This window comes from Callithrix jacchus, chromosome 4 (assembly GCF_049354715.1).
Source record: "Callithrix jacchus isolate 240 chromosome 4, calJac240_pri, whole genome shotgun sequence".
Taxonomy (NCBI): domain Eukaryota; kingdom Metazoa; phylum Chordata; class Mammalia; order Primates; family Cebidae; genus Callithrix; species Callithrix jacchus.
This window is the reverse complement of record NC_133505.1, coordinates 15534777-15553252: the sequence shown is the minus strand read 5'-3', so window position 1 is coordinate 15553252 and position 18476 is coordinate 15534777. Positions and strand designations below refer to the sequence as shown.

At 44.1% G+C, this 18476-nt stretch overlaps 1 long non-coding RNA gene across 3 annotated transcripts in view; it reads left to right on the top strand.

Moving 5' to 3' along the window:
• LOC144582024 (uncharacterized) overlaps positions 1 to 18476 on the top strand; it is a 72406-nt gene that overhangs the window by 23464 nt on the left and 30466 nt on the right. For 2 of the 3 annotated variants that reach the window (XR_013533713.1, XR_013533711.1), the window contains one exon: positions 5063 to 18476. This exon is cut by the window's right edge and continues 17450 nt beyond it. The exons of the other annotated variant lie outside the window; for it this stretch is intronic. This is a non-coding gene — a long non-coding RNA (uncharacterized LOC144582024). The remainder of the gene's footprint in view (positions 1 to 5062) is intronic. 3 annotated transcript variants of the gene reach the window in all.

The following is an 18476-nucleotide window of genomic DNA, read 5'->3' as shown; positions in this document are numbered from 1 at the left end:
ATGTCATTCTAAGGGTGAGACCATCTAAGGATGTTTTAGGTGATATAAAGTTCCTGAAATGATCTTGAAAGATTTTGGAAGAAAGAAGGCATTCTAGGATGTAAAAGCTATATACAAAGAAAAGCACAAAGGTTGGCATTTGGAGCAGGGTAGAGAGGATCATTTAAACAGGCTGAGAATTATACTATAGGGGCATGAAAAGTCAACAGAGAAAAAAATCGTTGGAAGAAGACTGTTGATCTCTAGAGATTAAGAATCGGTTGTTACTTAGGTTTTGGCATGCACACTTAGGCAAGATTCTGAAAGTCTGTAAATATTGTGGGTGTTTTGAGGATCTGATGTCTGATTTTTTTTGATAGAAAAATTGGGGTGTATCTGATTGAAATCTTTTCCAGCTGAGTTCATCCTTTCTAGAGACTAAACACATAAAAAATTTTCATGAAAAATACAGTTAGAACTTGTGAAATGTTTAGGAAATGCCTCAAAATGCATGGGGTGGGGGTGAAGGCTGGAGGAAACGTATATGAGAAAAGATGGACAGAGTTGGCAATGGTCGAAGCTGAGTGACGGATATATAGGGCTCATTACGTTGCTCTCTCTACTTTTTAGTATGTTTGAAATGTCCATAATAAAAAGTTATTTGTAAACCTATTGCTATTGGGGTCAAGGGTCATTCCCACATTCCATGTTTCCCATGTTATAGGAAAAAAAGGACTCACTAGACCGGAAGATGCGGTGCTTGTCTCTTCTGTTGTCAGGCTACTTAACTCTGAGCCAATTACTTCACCTTTGTGGGTCTCAATTACTTTCTCTGTAAAATGAGGGGAAAACGGAAAAGAACCACTGCTTATTGAATGCCTACTATGTGCAGGATTTTGTGATGCATTTTATACACACACTCACAAGTACCAGGAGGATAGATGCAATGTTCTCCTCAGTCTCCAAAGTTTCTTTCCCTCTCTATGTGTCCAGGAATAATCCACTTAACTTCATTTCGTTATTTGATAAACTCATGTGGACAAATGCCTGGTGAGTCTTAGGAAACACGCAGATAAAAGAGACAGCTTCTGTCTTCAACGATTTTATGATCTAGAAGGACAGCTCGTACAAATGAGTGTAATACAACTGATCAATGTTATCATAACTGTTATAACAACAATAAGAAAGATACTGAATGTTTTACCTTCTATATGGTGTGCATCCCTACAATATGAGAAAATGATGAGATGCTGTACTGCCAGAACCAGACTGTGCTGGGTGCAGGTCCTGTAGGAGGAACCCTCATCGCAGACTGCAGGGGTCAGATGGTTTCATAGAGGAGACAATGTCTGTGTTGTTTTTCAAAATATAAACTTGTTGGCCAGGTGCAGTGGCTCACGCCTGTAATCCCAGCAGGCTGAAGCAGGCAGATCACCTGAGGTCAGGAGTTTGAGACCAGCCTGATCAACATGGAGAAACCATGTCTCCACTAAATATACAAAATTAGCCAGATGTGGTGGCGCACGCCTGTAATCCCAGCTACTCGGGAGGCTGAGGCAAGAAAATTGCTTGAACCTAGGAGGTGGAAGTTGCAGTGAGCCAAGGTCTCACCATTGCACTCTAGCCTGGGCATCAAGAGAGAAACTTCATCACAAAAAATAATAATAATAATAATAAATAAGCTTGTTGGCTAGGTGTGGTAGCTCACACCTGTAATCCTCCATTTTGGGAGGCCAAAGCAGGTGGCTCACCTGAAGTTAGGAGTTCAAGATCAGCCTGACCAACATAGGCACAAGAATTGCTTGAACCCAGGAGGCAGAGTTTGGAGTGAGCCAAGATATCACCTGTAAAACAGAGCAAGACTCCATCTCAAATAAATAAATAAATAAAATGGGCTGGGTGTGGTGGCTCATGCCTGTAATCCTAGCACTTTGGGAGGCCAAGGTGGGTGGATCACCTGAGGTCAAGAGTTCGAGACCAGCCTGCCTAACATGGGGAAACCTTGTCCCTACTAAAAATACCAAAAAAAAAAAAAATCAGCCAGGCATGGTAGCAGGCACCTGTAATCCCAGCTACTTGGAAGGCTAAGGCAGGAGAATCACTTGAAACTGGAGGCAGAGGTTGCACTGAGCCAAGATCATGCCACTGCATTCCAGCCTGGGCAAGAGAGCAAGACTCTGTCTCCAAATAAATAAATATTTTTTAAAAATAAATAAAATGCAATTATACAGTATTTGTCCTTTTGTGTCTGGCTTCTTTCACTTAGCGTAACGTCCTCAGGTTTCATCTACATTGTAACGTTGTCAAAATGTCCTACCTTTTTAAGGCTGAATAATTCTTCATTATATAAATATGCATTTTATTTTTTATTTATTTAATTTTTGTTTTCTTGAGACAGAGTCTCGCTCTGTCACCCAGGCTGGAGTGCAATGGCGCAATCTCAGCTCACTGCAACCTCCCAGGTTCAAGCGATTCTCCTGCCTCGGCCTCCTGAGTAGCTGAGATTACAGGCACAAACCACCACGCCCAGCTAATTTTTGTATTTTTCGTGGAGACAGAGTTTCACCATTTTGGTCAGGCTGGTCTCAAACTACTGACCTTAAGTGATCCACCTGCCCCAGCCTCCAAAAGTTCCGGGATTACAGGTGTGAGCCACCACACCCCACCCAAATATATATTTTATTTGTCTATTCATTCACTGGTGGACACTTGGTTGGCTTCGATCTTTTGGCTACCTTGAATAAAGCTGCCATGAAGACGAGTGTATAAACATCTGTTTATGGCCAGCAGAGTGGCTCATGTCTATAATTCCAGCACTTTGGGAGGCCGAGACAGGCAGATCACGAGGTCAGGAGATCGAGATCACTCTGGTCAACACGGTGAAACCCTATCTCTACTAAAATACAAAAAAAATTAGCTGGGAGTGGTGGCACGCACCTGTAGTCCCAGTTACTTGGGAGCCTGAGGCAGGGGAATTGCTTGAACCCAGGAGGCTGAGGTTGCAGTGAGCCAAGATCTCACCACTACACTCCATCCTGGCAACACAGGGAGACTATGTCTTAAAAAAATAATAAAAAAAATAAAATCCACACTCGGTGGCTGACACCTGTAATCCCAGCACTCTGGGAGGCCAAGGCAGGCAGATCACCTGAGGTCAGGAATTGGAGACCAGTCTGGTCAACATGGTGAAACCCCATCTATACCAAAAATATAAAAATTGGCTGTGCCTCGGCCGGGCGCGGTGGCTCAAGCCTGTAATCCCAGCACTTTGGGAGGCCGAGGCGGGTGGATCACGAGGTCAAGAGATCGAGACCATCCAGGTCAACATGGTGAAACCCGGTCTCTACTAAAGATACAAAAAATTAGCTGGGCATGGTGGCGGCGCGTGCCTGTAATCCCAGCTACTCAGGAGGCTGAGGCAGGAGAATTGCCTGAACCCAGGAGGCGGAGGTTGCGGTGAGCCGAGATCGCTCCATTGCACTCCAGCCTGGGAAACAAGAGCGAAACCCCGCCTCAAAAAAAAAAAATTGGCTGTGCCTATAATCTCAGCAACTCAGGAGACAGACAGGAACATCGCTTGAACCCGGGAGGCGGAGGTTGCCGTTAGTCAAGATTGTGCCACTGCACTCCAGCCTGGGTGACAGAGCAAAACTTGGTCTCAAAAAACAATCTTTTTGTGTTCCTACTTTGAGTTCTTTTGTGTATGTACTATGGTAAGTCTTGAAGAATGAGAAGGAATTAAGTCAAAAGGGAAAGATAAGCAGTCCAAGAAGAGTGAGTAACTTGTATAAAGGCACAGGGAGCTATAGATCAGTTGGTTGTAGAAAAGAGAGGGGATAGGTGCTGAGACAGGAAACTATGGAGAGAGGCAGGGCTAGACCTTGAAGGATCTTGCATGAGAATGGACAGCCAGGGCTAAAAGCAGCCTCAGGTCAAATCCCTGTTTACACTGCTAATCTCATTTTCTTTTTAACTTTTAAAAAATATTTTAGGCTTGGCATTCCTATAATCCCAGCACTTTGGGAGGCCCAGATGGGTGGATCACCTAAGGTCAGGAGTTCAAGACCAGACTGACCAATATGGTGAAACCCTGTTTCTACTAAAAATACAAAAATGAACCAGGCATTTTGGTGTGTCCCTGTAGTCCCAGCTACTTGGGAGGCCGAGGTAGGAGAATTGCTTGAACCCAGGAGGTGGAGGTTGTAGAGAGCTGAGATTTCCCCACTACACTACAGCCTGGGCGACAGAGCAAAATTCCATCTCAGAAAAAAAAGTATACATATATGTACACACACACACACACACACACACACACACACACACATATTTAATCTTTATTATTTTGTAAAATGTAGAGATTGAATCTCACTATGTTGCCCAGACTGGTCTCAAACTCATGGCCTCAAGGGATCCTCCTGCCTCAGCCTCCCAAAAGTGCTGGGATTGCAGGCCTAACAAGCACACCTGGCCTTCACTGCTATTTCTTTTTTAAAGACAGGATCTCACTTTGTCTCCCAAGCTAGAGTTCAGTGGCACGATTTAGGCTCACTGCAGCCTTGACAAACCTGGGCTCAAGTGATCCTCCTGCTTCAGCCTCCCAAGTAACTGGGACTACAGGCATCTGCCACCAGGCCTGGCTAGTTTTTTATTTTTTTTGTAGTGACAGGTTCTCGCCAAGTTACCCAGGCTGGTCTCGAACTCATGAGCTCAAGCCATTTGCCCGCCACAGTTTCCCAAGGTGTTAAGATCATAGGCATGAGACACCATGCCTGGCCTTACTGCTTTTCTTAAAGTGACCACTTTAATGTACCTTTAAGCAACTATTCAAAAACAATATTTTTCCAGCAAAGAATTTGGGACCTAATACAAATGATCACCAGAAGATGTACACACCCTGTTGTGACCCCAGTCTTAGGTTTCCCTCACAATAGTCCCCCTCACTCTACAGGTGTTCAATTAATAGTAGTGGAATGCTAAATTGACTAATTATTTATGGTCAATGGGTCTGTGCTATTTCACAAAATCTTTTGCTTAAAATAGTATTCTCTAATGCATTGCTTTTATTTGGCTGAATTCTTTTCAGAATCAACTAAGCCAGAGCACAAATCCGATTATGAGATTCTGCATTCAACTCTCCAGCTGACTTTTTCTGTAAGGCAGGATGAATCCCTTCAGTTGTGTTGAAAATGGTGCCAAGTAAACTCTTGGACCCACCCAGATATGAATTGATTTTATGACAGAGCAACCAAGGTTTCCATAATCTATTTATTTCTATAATTAGTCTTATTCTCATGTGAATGCCGTTGCATTATAAATAGATGGCAAGTTCTAAGTGTGTGTGTGTGTGTGTGTGTGTAGCAAAGTTTAACACCCTTTGGTTATTTGGGTATTTTTCACAATATTAACGAACACGGTAGCATCATGAATGCCCAAGTTCTTCTCACAAGAGGATCCATGAATAATGTTCATGTGTTCTTCAGGTAGTTTCACTTTTCTGGAATTTGTGTTTATGCTTTTGCTTATCATGTGAAATAATAGTAAATGTTGAGAACTACTGTGTTAGCCTGGGCACAGTGGCTCACACCTTAATCCCAACACTGGGAGGCCAAGGCGGGCAGATCACCTAAGGTTGAGAGTTTGACACCAGTCTGGCCAACATGGTGAAACTCTGTCTGTACTAAGAATACAAAAATTGACTGGCGGTGGTGGTAGATGACTGTAATCCCACCTACTCAGGAGGCTGAGGCAGGAGAATCGCTTGAATCCAGGAGGTGGAGATTGCAGTGAACCGAGATAGCACCACTGTACTCCAGCCTGAGTGACAGAGTGAGACTCCATCTCAAAAAAAAAAAAAAAAAAAGAAAGAATCACTGTGTTGATTTCTTAAAAAAAAAGTCACTTGTTGGATAGAGGTTTGCTTTTTCTGTATGTGCGTGGTGGTGGTAAGGTGGGGGACATGTGGGTTCACCTCAGCTGGTCATGAGTAAGATGGTTCACATATCCAATGCCATAAAACCAGAGCTCTGGTCCACATCTCTTCAAATGTAACTCGCTCATTGTAGCCAGAATCTAAGGTGACCTCAGATATCAAGTAGCAATACAAAAAGTCAGCAATACGAACTGGGACCAAGGCGGGAGGGACGTCCTCAAACACTGATCAAGGTGCAGTGGTGGTGGCAAAAGACAGTCTAGTCCTCCTGCTTTAGGGTCCAATCACTGCACACGCGAAGTCTGATCTTCAGCTCTTGGTATCATGAAGTCTTTTTTTATTTCCAAGTGAATTAGTTTGATTTCAGGTGATAAAGAATTTAGCGCAGAATAAAAACCAAAGCAGCTGAGCAAATTCACAGCTACGGTAGGGAGTGGCTGAGTGAAAACATCTAAAGAGATGATGAGCTACTGTAAGATTTTTTTTTTTAACGAAAATTTATTTTTAAATGGACCACAGGGGCCAGGCACGGTGGCTCATACCTGTAATCTCAGCACTTTGGGAGGCTGAGGTAAGTGGATCACTTGAGCTCAGGAGTTCAAGACCAGCCTGGGCGACATGGTGAGACCTCATCTCTACGAAAAATACAAAAAAAACCAGCCAGGCCTCACAGCGTGTACCTGTAGTCCCAGCTACTTGGGAGGCTGAGGCAGGAGGATCTCTGGAACCTGGGAAACAGAGGTTTCAATGAGCCAAAACAAAGAAAGATTTGTCTCAAAAACAAAAAAAAATGTACCACAGGCTGCAAGATAACACTTTATTCTAGATATAGATGGCAAAGAATATTATACTAGGGAATCCAGTGGTTTAATTGTATTTATTTTTTAATTTTAATTTTTTTTTTTTTTTTTTTTGAGACAGAATCTCACTCTGTCTCCCAGGCTGGAGCGCAGTGACGAGATCTCGGCTCACCGCAACCTCCGGCTTCCTGGTTCAAGCAATTCTCCTGCCTCAGCCTCTTCGGTAGCTGGGATTACAGGCACCCGCCCAGCTAATTTTTGTTTTTTTAGTAGAGACGGGTTTTCACCTTGTTGGCCAGGCTGGTCTCGAGCTCCTGATCTTGTGATCCACCCACCTAAGCCTCGCAAAGTGCTGGGATTACAAGTCGTGAGCCACCACTCCCAGCTATACTCTCTTTTATTCAATTTAAATATTATGCTAAGTATTATATACTGTGTTTAGTTAGGATGTAAGTTCAATTGTATATAACAGAGATCCATCTCCACTGCCAGCCAAAAAGGCTTACAGGAGACCGTAGTTTATTTCAGTCTCAGATATAAGCAGGACTGTCGGCAGTTAGTGCTGGAGTGGCCCCCAGTTGCCATTTTGCCACCCACAGGTGTTGGCCTGCCAAATGACGGAAGAAGGCTCAACACCAAGTCCCTGTTCCAAGTCACCGGGGAGAGGGAGGTTGGAGGAAGAGGAAAACCACTTCCCTTTAAGGATGCGTCCCAGAAGTGGCACTTCCAACGGCCAGAATTAATCACAGGAGGAGCTGCAAACGTTGCTGGAGATGCAGCCATTATGAGTGACAGTGGTGCTCTCTGACAAGGACGAAGGGCAGAGAAGTCATCAGGGGACTAGCGCTCTCTGCACATATGTTTTATTTTTTCTATAAAAGGGGAAAAAGAAAGAAAGAAAAAGAAAATGTGGTTCTAAAAGAGAAACCCCCACTCCCCACGTTTTACCTGGTGGATTCCCCCTCCTCCCCGTTTCAACCTAAAAGTCATTTCCTCGGAGAACCTGCCTTGGGTTTTCCCCTTTCTTCCTTTCACCATCTCTGGCCCCCTTTGAGATGAGATCTCTGTTATTCTCTGTCAATAGCATTTCTCTTCAAAGCACTTACCAGCATTGACATTCATGACTCACCGTTATGACTACATGTGTGATGTCTGCCTCCTGAACCACACTCAGAGCTTTGTAAGGACAGGTATTGAACCTGCCCGATTCACAGGTGCCCCTTGGCAAAGTCTCCAGCCAAATCTGTCCGCTGGGCGTGGTGGCTCACACCTGTAATCCCAGCACTTTGGGAGGCTGAAGTGGGTGAATCACAAGGACAGGAGTTTGAGACCAGCCTGGCCAACATAGTGACCTCCATCTCAACTAAAACTACAAAAATTAGCCGGGCGTGGTGGCACGCATGTATAGTCCCAGCTACCCAGGAGGCTGAGGCAGGAGAATCGCTTGAATCTGGGAGGCAGAGGTTGCAGTGAGCCAAGATCATGCCATTGCACTCCAGCCTGGGCAACAGAGCAAGACTCCATATCACAAGAGAACAAATGAAACATGGTCAAACCCTATCATGACTACAAATGCAAAAATTAGCCAGGCATGGTGCCAAGCACCTACAGTCCCAGCTGCTTGGGAGGCTGAGGCAGGTGAACTGCTTGAACCCTGAAGGTGGGGTTTGCAGTCATCCAAGATAGCACCACTGCACTCTAGCCTGGGTGACAGAGGAAAAAAAAAGGCCGGGCGTCGTGGCTCATGCCTGTAATCCCAGCACTTTGAAAGGCCAAGGTGGTGAATCACCTGAATTCAGAAGTTTGAGACAAGCCTGGCCAACATGGTGAACTCTTCTCTCTGTGAAAGAAAAAAAGAAAAGGACAGGAAAGAAAAAAAAAAAGAATTAAAAAAAAAAAACAACCTAGGGAACAAGCATGAAGGAAAATAGTCCCCTTTGTCTGTTTCTCTAACATGTTTTCACCAGTCTTTTTTTTTTTTTTGAGACGGAGTTTCACTGTTGTTACCCAGACTGGAGAGCAATGGCACGATCTCAGCTCATCGCAACCTCTGCCTTCTGGGTTCAAGCAATTCTCCTGCCTCAGCCTCTCTAGTAGCTGGGATTACAGGCATGCTATTAGTAAAGATGGGGTTTCTCCATGCTGGTCAGGCTGGTCTCGATCTCTGGATCTCAGGTGATCCACCGGCCTCGGCCTCCCACAGTACTGGGATTACAGGTGTGAGCCACCATGCCCAGCCTTATATTACTTTTTAAAAATAAGGTTCTATAGCCAAGAGGATATGGAATAAAGCAAGAGGAACTTCAAATACAGTCAGAGAAAGCAAGAAGATGCTGATAGAATTGACTGGGATAAGTTGGGATCACAGTGGTTCACGCCTATAAACCCAGCACCTTGGGAGGTTGAGATGGGAGGATCACTCGAGCCCAGGAGTCAGAGAACAGCCTGGACAACATAGAGAGACCCCATCTCTAAAAAAAAAAAAATAAAATATCTCAAAATAAAATAAAAGAATTGATCTGGATAGATATGTCTGTCACAGCAACTTTAAGGAAAGGTTCTGGAATATGACCAATACGCCCAGGATCCATCAATGTATGTCCACGCATGAAATACAAAAGCACATGACTAGCAATATTTAAGGAGTCTTCATACTCACTGTGAAGAAAGCATCCAGAAGAAAAAAGTCATACATCATTTTAGAATATTAAAAAGTCTAGTAAGAGAATTTGATTAGTTTTTGTCCTCATTTCAAGGAGAGCCACTTCCAGAATGAGGGCAGAAATGAAGTACATCTTAAAACAAAGGCTAGAAGCAAAAGAGGGAATGAAAAATACCAACTAATTTGGAAGCCTTCTGTGTACACCCAGCCACATGAATGCTGCCGGGCTCACGGCATTACTCTTCCATGTTCACCAAGGACACCTTTCTTAGGGCTGCCACAACCAACTATCACAAACTGGGTGGCTTCAAACAATAGAAAATTCTGGCTGGGCACAGTGGCTCAGGCCTGTAATCCCAGTACTTTGGGATGGGGAGGTGGGCAGATCATGAGGTCAGGAGACGGGGTTTCACTGTGTCAGCCAGGATACAGTGAAACCCCATCTCTACTAAAATTACAAAAAAAAAAAAAAAAAAAAAATTAGCTGGGTGTGGTGGCTGGTGCCTGTAGTCCCAGCTACTCAGGAGGCTGAGGCAGGAGAATCTCTTGAACCCAGGAGGTGGAGGTTGCAGTGAGCCAAAACAGCTCCATGGTACTCCACACTCCAGCCTGGGTGATAGAGCGAGACCCTGTCTCAAAAAAAAAAAAAAGAAACCTCTCTCAACTGTGTGGAATCCAAAAGTTCCAAATGAGGAGCCAGCAGGGCCACACTCTCTCTCCTAGCTTCTGGCAGTTGCTGGCAATCCTTGATTTTCCCTGCATTACAGCTGCCCACTCCAACCTCTGCTTCCGTCCTCACACAGCCTCTTTGCTCTCTGTGTCTGTGGCTTCACATGGCCCTCTTATCTCCATGTCTGTCTGCATGTGTCTTCTCCTCTTTCTATAAGAACACCATAGGTGAGATGGATCCAATTAGGCCGATTAGGAGCAGCTGAGGATTGTGGCTCCCAGCGAAAGCATGGAGGGTGAGTGGACGCCACATTTCCAAATGGATTTTTATTGCCCACAGACCAGGAGATTCCCAGGCAGAGGAGCCCCACGGGTCGCCAGCGTGGCTGTTTTGGCTGGCGGGGCAGGTCTCCCCACAAAATACATGGGTCAGGGTGCCATTTTAGCTGGCGATTGGAGCTCCTGTGAGGCAGAGTGGCCCCTTCAACTGAAAAAAATAAAAGGGATCTGAGGCAGGGAGCCAGGTGATCAGGCTCGGCCAGTCCCACCCCCACAAAAAAACAGCAATCTGAAACGCTCTGGATTGAGAGTTTCACGGCAAGCACAGCTGAACCTGGGATGGTCCAGCTCTTTCGGGGAGGGGCATCCACCATTACCGAGGTAGTCCACCACTGCTGAGGTAGTCTGCCATTGCTGAGGCAGCCCACCGTTGCAGAGGCAGCCCTCCATTACAGAGAGAGTCTGCCATTATAGAGGTGGGCCGCCATTGCCGAGTCAGTTCTAACTACATCTGTATAAACAGGATTGCAGGGAAGTTCACAGGGCAGCTGGGCAGAGCCCACAGCAGCTCAGCAAAGCCTCTGCAGGCAGACTATAACTAGGCTGCCTCCTGGCTGGGCAGGGCAGCCCTGAAAAGAGGCAGCAGCATGACAGAAACTTTTAAATAAAGCCCTAGCTCCCTGGACAGAGCACCTGGGGCGGGGGGGAAGGCATTCATGAGTTCTGCTGCAGGAGACTTAAATGTACCTGCCCAGCATCTCTGAATGAACAACAGAGCTCACAGCTCAGCACTTGAGCTCCTATAAAGGACAGGCTGTCTCCTCAAGCAGCTCCCTGACCCCCGTGTATCCAAAGAGTCACCTCAAAAGGAGATCTCAGACTGACATTTAGCAGGTATCCTTCTGGGACAAAGCAGAAGAAGAAACTGGCAGCAACCCTTACTGTTCTGCAGCTGCTGCAGGTGATCCCCAGGCAAGCAGGGCCTGGAGTGGACCTCAGCAGTCCTATAGCAGAAGGGCCTCAATGTTAGAAGAAAAACTAAGAAACAGAAAGAAATAACTTCATCATCAACAAACTGAATGTCCACTCAGAGACCCAATCTGAAAGTCAACAACTACAAAGACGACAGGTGGATAAATCCACAAAGATGGGAAGAAACCAGTGCAAAAAGGATGAAAACACTCAAAACCAGAACGCCTGTCCCCACTAAGGGATCACAATTCCTCACCAGCAAGGGAACAAGGCTGGATGGAGAATGAGTCTGATGAATTGACAGAAACAGGCTTCAGAATGTGGGTAATAAGAAACTTCTGTGAGCTAAAAGAACATGTTCTAACCCAATGCAAAGAAACTAAGAACCTTGAAAAAAGGTTTGACAAAATGTTAACGAGAATAAACAGCTTAGAGAGGAATATAAGTGAATTGATGGAGCTGAAAAACACAAGAGAACTTCATGAAGCATACACAAGTTTCAACAGCTGAATTGACCAAGCAGAAGAAAGGATATCAGAGGTCGAAGATCAACTCAATGAAATAAAATGAGAAGGCAAGATTAGAGAAAAAAGGGTAAAAAGGAATAAACAAAGTCTCCAAGAAATATGGGACTATGTGTAAAGACCTAATCTACATTGGATAGGTATACCTGAATGTGATGGAGAGAATGAATCCAAGCTGGAAAATACTCTTCAGGATATTATCCAGGAAAACTTCCCAAACCTAGCAAGGCAGGCCAATATTCAAGTCCAGGAAATACAGAGAACACCACAAAGATATTCCTCAAGAAGAGCAACCCCAAGGTACATAATCATCAGATTCACCAGAGTTGAAAGGAAGGAGAAAATGCTAAGGGCAACCAGAGAGAAAGGTCGGGTTACCCACAAAGGGAAGCCCATCAGACTCACAACAGATCTCTTCACAGAAACCCTACAAGCTGGAAGAGAGTGGGGGCCAATATTCAACATCCTTAAAAAAAAGAACTTTCAACCCAGAATTTCATATCCAGCCAAACTAAACTTCATAAGTGAAGGAGAAATAAAATCCTTTATGAACAAGCAATTACTCAGAGATTTCATCACCACCAGGCCTGCTTTATAAGAGCTCCTGAAAGAAGCACTAAACAAGGCCAGGTGTGGTGGCTCACGCCTGTAATCCAAGCACTTTGGAGGCCAAGGCAGGTGGATCACCTGAGGTCAGGAGTTCAAGACCAGCCTGACCAACATAGTGAAACCCTGTCATAAAAAAAAAAAAAAAAAAAAAGCACTAAACACAGAAAGGAACAACCAGTACCAGCCACTCAAAAAACGTACCAAATGGTAAAGAACATCAACACAATGAAGAAACTGCATCAACTAATGGGCAAAACAGTCAGCTAGCATCAAAATGGCAGGATCAAATTCACACATAACAGTATTAACCCTAAATGTAAATGGGCTAAATGGCCCAATCAAAAGACACATATTAGATAAAAAGCCAAAACCCATCGGTGTGCTGTATCCAGGAAACCCATCTCACGTGCAAGGATATACAAAGGCTCAAAATAAAGGGATAGAGGAAGATTTACTAAGCAAATGGAAAGCAAAAAAAAAAGCAGAAGTTGGTTGGTACTGATACCAAAACAGAGATATAGACCAATGGAACAGAACAGAGGCCTCAGAGGCAATGCCACACATCTACAACCATCTGCTCTTTGACAAACCTGACAAAAACAAGCAATGGGGAAAGGATTCCCTGTTTAATAAATGGTGTTGGGAAAACTGGCTAGTAGTGTGTAGAAAGCAGAAACTGGACCCCTTCCTGACACCTTACAGTAAAATTAACTCCAGATGGATTAAAGACTTAAACATAAGACCTAACACCATTAAAAACCCTAGAAGAAAATCTAGGCAAAACCTTTCAGGACATAGGCATAGGCAAGGACTTCATGACCAAAACACCAAAAGCATTGGCAACAAGAGCTGAAATAGACAAATGGGACCTAATCAAAATCCACTGCTTCTGTACAGCAAAAGAAACAGTCATTAGAGTGAATCGGCAACCAACAGAATGGGAAAAAATTTTTGCAATCTACCCATCTGACAAAGGGCTAATATCCAGAATCTACAAAGAAGTAAAACAGATTTACAAGAAAAAAACAAGCCCATTCAAAGTGGGCAAAGGATATGAACAGACATTTTACAAAAGAAGACATACATGAGGCCAACAAACATATGAAAAAATGCTCATCATCACTGGTCATTAGAGAAATACAAATCAAAACTACATTGAGATACCATCTCATGCCAGTTAGAATGGCGATCATCAAAAAATCTGGAGACAAGGCCAGGCGTGGTGGCTCACGCCTGTAATCCCAGCACTCTGGGAGGCCGAGGTGGGTGGATCACGAGGTCAAGAGATCAAGACCATCCTGGTTAACATGGTGAAAACCCATCTCTACTAAAAATACATAAAATTAGCTGGGCATGGTGGCACATCCTGTAATCCCAGCTACTCAGGAGGCTGAGGCAGGAGAATTGCCGGAACTGAGGAGGCAGTTTGTGGTGAGCCGAGATCGCGCCATTGCACTCCAGCCTGGGTAACAAGAGGGAAATTCTGTCTCAAAAAAAAAAAAAAAATCTGGAGACAACAGATGCTGGAGAGGATGTGGAGAAATAGGAACACTTTTACACTGTTGATGGGAGTGTAAATTAGTTCAACCATTGTAGAAGACAGTGTGGCGATTCCTCAAGGACCTAGAAATAGAAATTCCATTTGACCCAGCAATTCCATTACTGGGTATATATCCAAAGGACTATAAATCATTCTACTATAAGGACGCATGCACATGAATGTTCATTGCAGCACTATTTACAATAGCAAAGACCTGGAACCAACCCAAATGCCCATCGATGATAGGCTGGACAGGGAAAATGTGGCTCATATACGCCATAGAATAGTATGCATCCATCAAAAACGATGAGTTTGTTTCCTTTGTAGGGACATGGATGAACCTGGAAACCATCATTCTCAGCAAACTGACACAAGAACAGAAAATTGAACACCACGTGTTCTCACTCATAGGCGGGTGTTGAACAGTAAGAACACATGGACACAGGGAGGGGAATATCACACACTGCGGTCTGTCAGCGTGAAATAGGGGAGGGACAGTGCGGGATAGGGAGTTGGGGAGAGATAGCATGGGGAGAAATGCCAGATATAGGTGATGGGGAGGAAGGCAGCAAATCACACTGCCATGTGTGTACCTATGCAACAATCTCGCATGTTCTTCACATGTACTCCAAAACCTAAAATGCAATAAAATAAAATAAAGAGCACCATAGGTATTAGATTTAGGGAGTCCACCCTAAACCACCTGAACATATCTTTTATTTTATTTTGGAGACAGAGTCTTGATCAGTTGCCCAAGCTAGAATGCAGTGGCACTATCTTGGCTCACTGCAGCCTCTGCCTAACGGGTTCCAACGATTCTCATGCCTCAGCTCCCAAGGAGCTGAGACTAAGGCACATGCCACCACACTTTTTTTTGTTGTTTGTCTTTTGAGACAGAGTCTTGCTGTGTCGCTCAGGCTGGAGCACAGTGGCACAATCTCAGCTCATTGCAATCTCCACTCCCAGGTTCAATTGATCTCATGCCTCAGCCTCCCGAGTATCTGGGACTACAGGCACGCACCACTATGCTTGGCTAATTTTTGTATTTTTAGTAGAGGCGGGGTTTCACCATGTTGCCTAGTCTGGTCTCCAACTCCTGAGCTCAGGCAATCCATCTACCTCAGCCTCCCAAAGTGCTAGAATTACAGGCATGAGCTACTGCACCTGGCTTAACCACATTTGCAAATACTTTATTTTCAAATAAGGTCCAATTGACAGGCACCAGGAGTTAAGATTTCAACATGTTTTTGGGGTGAACATATTTTATTTTATTTTTATTTGTTTATTTATTTATTTTTTTGAGACGGAATTTCGCTGTTGTTACCAGACTGGAGTGCAATGGCACAATCTCGGCTCACCGAAACCTCCGCCTTCTGGGTTCAAGCATTTCTCCTGCCTCAGCCTCCCGAGTAGCTGGGACTACAGGCGTGCACCACCATGCCCAGCTAATTTTCGTATTTTTAGTAGAGACAGGGTTTCACCTTGTTGATTAGGATGGTCTTGATCTCTTGACCTCGTGATCCACCCGCCTCGGCCTCCCAAAGTGCTGGGATTATAGGCGTGAGCCACCGAGCCCAGCCAAGGGTGAACGTATTTTAACCCACAACAACACTAAACAGTCAATTGATCATCTACATCAGTTCTTCAGGACCTGTGGGTCAAATAGGAAAATCTAGGCCGAAAGATGGGGTCTTTTCCCTCCAGAACTTGTTGGACAATAGTTATTATAAACTAATTTTGAAGGCCATTATGGCTAAAAAATACTCATATTAGTGTTGTTTACAAAGTTAAAAAATAGAAACAACCTAATTATCCAATTATAAAGTTTTATTAAAATAGGGTGACCAATTCATTGTAGTTTGTGCAAGACATTTCAGTAAAAGTTCTTTATCCCAAGAACCCTCTCTGAGAAAGGGAAACAGGAATGGTGGGTAACCCTATAGCAATACAGTGGACTAACAAACAATTTCATTAAAAAATATGCTTATAAAGAATTTCTGAGAATATGGGAAAACGTTTATAATACAATGTTAAGCAACAACAATAAAAAAGCAGAATTCAAAAGGCTATAACCAGCATAATCTTGATCATGCAAATTACCACACACAAAAAAAGTTTTCAAAGAAAAATAACTGGTACAGGCTGGGCACGGTGGCTTACGCCTATAATCCCAGCACTTTAGGAGGCGGAGGCAGGCAGAACCAGAGGTAAGGAGATCGAGACCATCCTGTCCAACATAATGAAACTCTGCCTCTACTAAAAATACAAAATTAGCTGGGCGTGGTGGCACGTGCCTGTAGTCCCAGCTACTCGGGAGGCTGAGGCAGGAGAATCACTTGAACTTGGGAGGCAGAGGTTGCAGTGAACAGAGGTCATGCCATTGCACTCCAGCCTGGGCAACAAGAGCGAAACTCTATCTCAATAAGTAAATTAATAATGAAATGAGGACTGTAATAATCTTTGGGATGTAGACTGTGTACTTATTTTACGTATTCTTGCTGCTGTAGCTCTTCAAGTCACAAAATAGTAAACATATTCTAGAAATTGATAGTATGATAGGTTTTAAGGAAGAAGGGGTTTTAGGTGCTTTTTTGTCGGTATTTAGGATAAGTTAATCTTTTATGTTTTAGCTCCTGTTACTGACAGTGGAGACAAAAAAGTGGGGAATTTTGTAATAAGATCTCCCTGCCGTAAACAATGACTTTCCAAGAAATATATTAGAAGAAATCGTTCCTTTGTCATAATGATCACAAACAGTGGAACTCCCTTACTAATTTGTGATGTTCCCCATCTGGGTGCATGTTCTCTAGGACTGAGTCATGTTGTAAATCAATTAGAAATGCCCAGAAACATAAGCACGATTCTCTTCACAGACATGGACATGCATGAAAGAGACCCCTAATGGGGCAGTCTCTAGGTTTAAGGAGAACATTGCATTTTTTCTTCCTTTTCTTTTTTTTTTGAGACAGGCTCTCGCTCTGTCACCCAGGCTGGAGTTTCATGGCACAATCTCGGTTCACCACAACCCCCACCTCCCGGATTTCAGTGATTCTCCTGCCTCAGCCTCCCGAGTAACTGGGATTACAGGCATGTGCTACCACGCCTGGCTAATTTTATATTTTTAGGAGAGACAAGGTTTCTCCATGTTGGTCAGGCTGGTCTTGAACTCCTGACCTCCGGTGGTCTGCCCACCTCAGCCTCCGACAGTGCTGGGATTACAGACATGAGCCACCACACCTGGCCTTGCTTGAGTTTAATAAACATTTGTGCCGGGCGTGGTGGCTCAAGCCTGTAATCCCAGCACTTTGGGAGGCTGAGGCGGGTGGATCACGAGGTCAAGAGATCTTGACCATCCTGGTCAATATGGTGAAACCCTGTCTCTACTAAAAATACAAAAACTTAGCTGGGCATGGTGGTGTGTGCCTGTAATCCCAGCTACTCAGGAGACTGAGGCAGGAGAATTGCCTGAACCCAGGAGGTGGAGGTTGAGGTGAGCCGAGATCGTGCCATTGCACTCCAGCCTGGGTAACAAGAGCAAAACTCCGTCTCAAAAAAAAAAAAAATTGTGAATGTCTGTTGTGCTATACACTTTGCTAAGTCTAGGGTCATAACGATGAATGTGGCACCTCCTCTGACCTACAGAGACATATAGTTTGAAGGATCTCACTAATTTCAATAGTCAGGGCTATTGTTTATCAGATGGATACATGAAATTTTATGGAAATAGGGTGGGGGAAGTTTGAAGAAGGTTTCTGGGAGGAACTGGTGCCTGAGAAGGAAAACCTGCATGGGCAAAGCCACCCAAGACTTAAAATAATATGTTCCCAGAGGGATTACAAGAAGTTTGCAGCAGTACACAGTGGCCCATGCCTATAATCCTAGCACTTCAGGAAGTCGAGGCAGGAAGATCACTTGAGTCCAGTAGTTTGAGGCCAGCCTGGGTAACACAGTGAGATCCTTGTCTCTACAAATGTATACACACACACACACACACACACACACACACACACATATACTATTTAATTACAAAAGTATATAATATACACATACACATATATACTGTCTAATTACAAAAGTATACACACACACACACACGCACACACACATATATACTGTTTAATTAGCTAGGCATGGTTCTGGCTACTTGGGAGGCTGAGGTGAGAGGTCTCTTGAGCCTGGAGTTCAAGGCTGCAGTGAGCCAAGATTGCACCATTGCATTTCAGTCTGGGAACAGAGCAAAACTCTGTCACCAAAAAGAAAAAAAAGAGAGAAAGGGAAATTTCTAAAAAGTTTGCTGTTAGTAGAACAACTAAAGGGAGGAATGAGTTGGTGGGAAATAAGTCTGGAAGGGTAAATAGATTCTTTTTTTTTTTTTTTTTTTTTCAGACAGAGTCTTGCTCTCTTGCCAGGCTAGAGTGCAATGGTGCGATCTCGGCTCACTGCAATCTCTGCCTCCTGGGTTCAAGCAATTCTCCTGCCTCAGCCTCCCAAGTAGTTGGGACTACAGGTGCAC